Source organism: Mustela nigripes, chromosome X, assembly GCF_022355385.1.
Source record: "Mustela nigripes isolate SB6536 chromosome X, MUSNIG.SB6536, whole genome shotgun sequence".
NCBI lineage: Eukaryota > Metazoa > Chordata > Mammalia > Carnivora > Mustelidae > Mustela > Mustela nigripes.
In genome coordinates, this window is record NC_081575.1 from 7797451 (window position 1) to 7800048 (window position 2598).

A 2598-nucleotide genomic window follows, 5' to 3' on the forward strand; every position below is an offset into this window, starting at 1 on the left:
TGGAAGAGCAAAGACAGCGCGGGGTGGGGGTTACTCACACATCAGGAGAAGACGGGACCCCTCTCCTCTGCAGTCCGCCAGTAGTTTAGCATCTTCGGAAAGAGAAGAAGAGCAAGGTAAAGGGAGACGCCGCCGCTTCCGGGGGGATGCCCTGCTTTCTGCCGGAGGATTTAATTTGGCAGGGGTGGGGGGGGGGAGGGGTGCGCAGGAATTAGAAATCCGGCAGGCCGCAGGGGAGGAGAGGAGGGCCCGAGCGGCGGGAGGCCGAGGCGACGGGGACCCGAGGGGTGCGATTGCGTAGGGAGGTCGGGGAGCCGGCCGGCCCCGGCGGGCGGGCGGGCGGCGGCGGCGGCGGCGGCGGCCGAGCCTGGGCGCGCGCTTCCAATCCGGCGGCGGCGGCGGCAGTGCGCGGAGCAGTTTGAATTTGAGAGGTTTTGCAGGCTCCCCCGGACCGGGCTGGGGTGACGTCACGCGGGGAGGGGGCAGGCGGCGGATCGAGGGCGCGCGGTGGGGGAGGGAGGGGCAGATGCTTCCCTTCCCTGCGAGCGGTTTGCAAAGCTCAAATCCGGGCTGCGTCAGTTGCTTCTGAACTACTCCACCTCCAACCCGGCGGGCGGCGAGCCGCTGCGAAGCTCCGGGAGAGGGATTCTCCGGGAGGGGCCCGGCGGAGGGGCTGGGACCGCGGGGACTCCTCCGGCCTCCGGTCCCTTCGACTGGTTTCTCCCACCTGCGACTCCCTCCTGGCCCTTCCGGGGGGGGGGGGGGTCCCTCCCAGTGAGAGAGGGTGTGTGTGTGTGTGTGAGCGTGTTTGTGTGTGCGTGTATGTGTGAGTGTGTGTGTAGGAGATGTGCCTCTTTGCCTCAGGACAGGGGCGCTTGTGCTCCGATGCTCTTGGTGCGGAGTGGGGGTGTGCCCGCTCCGGAGTGGCTGTGTAGGAGGGCGAAGAGGGGCTTTGTGCTTTACAGACCGAGCTTTGTTTCGGGGCTGGGAGAATTACTTTCCGGGCGGTGACTGGCCAAACAGATACTTGGGGGGATTCTGAAAGCCAGCTCAGCGTCAGAGAGAAACCACACCAAAACCATTCTCCTCGAGGCTGAGTTAGGCAGATGATGAAGTTTAAACGTGTGCTTTTTGCCTGCAGGAAGGAGAAGTGGGTGTGAGAAAGGGCCTGCCAGGCTGAGCCTCACTTGGCGGGGTGTGGGAGCCCAGGAGTGGGGGGGGGGGGGGGGGCGGAGAGGGCCTAAGCCTCCAGGCGGCATTTAAGTGCCAGGTGTTGGATTTTTGCCTTCATTATCTCGCGCCTCCTGAATTATCTTAAGGTCCCCTGGAACCAGGTGGCTCCTGGTGTGGAGTCCATCTGCAAGACAGGAACGTCTGCTGTTGCCCGGGAGGGCCGGGGGCAGCCTCTCGAGAGGCAGGAGAAGGAGGCGATGGAAGAGAAGGAGGCGAAGGGATGCACTGAGGCCGCGCCTGTCCCGCGGAACACTTACACTTGCTTTCCCCGCCTCTTCAGTCCCAGCCTGCTGCGGACAGGGTCGACACAGGGTCCCTTTGCTGGGCCACATTTGGAATAGAGATAATCCCACCGGCAAAACGAGCCGCCGGAGAACGGACAGCCCCCTGCTTCTCCCCACCTGCCTCCCCGGCAAGCTCAGGCTCTGGATCGTTCGGCCCGCACGGGCTCTTTCCTCCCGCAGAAGGGCTCTGAGAGTCTGCAGACTTAGGCATTAAGACAACCTGTGGCTCCGCCAGTCTCCTCCAGAATGTTGCTAATGGCTTTCACCTTGCCCTCTGCTTTTCCTTTGGGGAAGAGCCTTGCCCCTGACGTGGAGAGCCCTCTCCCCATCCTGTAATGCTTGCTTGGTGTTGGGCAAGATCCTTTCCCTCTGGGGCCTCAAATTTCCCTTCTCTGTGCCAAAGGGCGGCGGGGAGCTGAGCTGTCCTGGGCGGGGGAGGGGCAGCTGCGATGGCCTCCCACTCGCTATGGCAGTCTCCTCACTGGGTGCGCAGGGATGCGTGCCCGATGAAGCTTCCTTTCACAGCAAAGGGGCACTTGTTCCTCCGTATTTCTAAATATTACACATAGTTCCTAGAGAGACGTGGCTTATTCGTTGTCATTCATTTAACAAAACATTAACTAATTAGGTTAATATTTCATGGAAGCAGAAGCCAACATGAGAGCTGGACAGGACTTTTGCAATCAGATTCATCTTATAGATGAGGACGTTCCTCCACCAGAAGTGCTGACTTGCTTAAGTTCAAGCATCTATAAAATGAGAAACCGAACCCAGGGATTCCGAGTCCTGGGCCAGGAACTTTCCCCCAAGCTCACTACTGCTTAGTGTGAACTGGAGAAGAACGGTCTGCCTACACTTACAGTGGTGCTGGTGTCTTACCTGAATGTGTGCTTTTTGAAAAAATTGTATTTGAAAGCGAAATACTAAATATTAGTTTTAGTTCGCAAGTAATTTCCTGCAAGACCCTGACGACGCTGTCAGGACTCCTTGAGGACAGCGACGATTTTCTTAAAAATTTCAGAGGGAGAGGGAGAGACAGAAAGCAGGCAGATAGATGGGGGCAGCTCGAAATCCGTGAACA

General features: G+C 59.2%; 1 protein-coding gene and 1 long non-coding RNA gene across 6 annotated transcripts in view; one reads left to right on the plus strand and one right to left on the minus strand.

The window, feature by feature from the left end:
* Positions 1-2598, minus strand: part of SLITRK2 (SLIT and NTRK like family member 2) — an 8704-nt gene that overhangs the window by 4882 nt on the left and 1224 nt on the right. For 4 of the 5 annotated variants that reach the window (XM_059385321.1, XM_059385317.1, XM_059385320.1 and 1 more), the window contains exon 2: positions 39-92. The gene's annotated coding sequence lies outside the window, so the exon portion shown is untranslated. Of the gene's footprint in view, positions 1-38; positions 349-2598 lie in introns of those variants that run through there. The other variant, XM_059385319.1, reaches the window with a different exon arrangement.
* LOC132007235 (uncharacterized) overlaps positions 28-2598 on the plus strand; it is a 198045-nt gene continuing 195474 nt past the window's right edge. Inside the window, exon 1 of the long non-coding RNA XR_009401281.1 lies at positions 28-116. This is a non-coding gene — a long non-coding RNA (uncharacterized LOC132007235). The remainder of the gene's footprint in view (positions 117-2598) is intronic.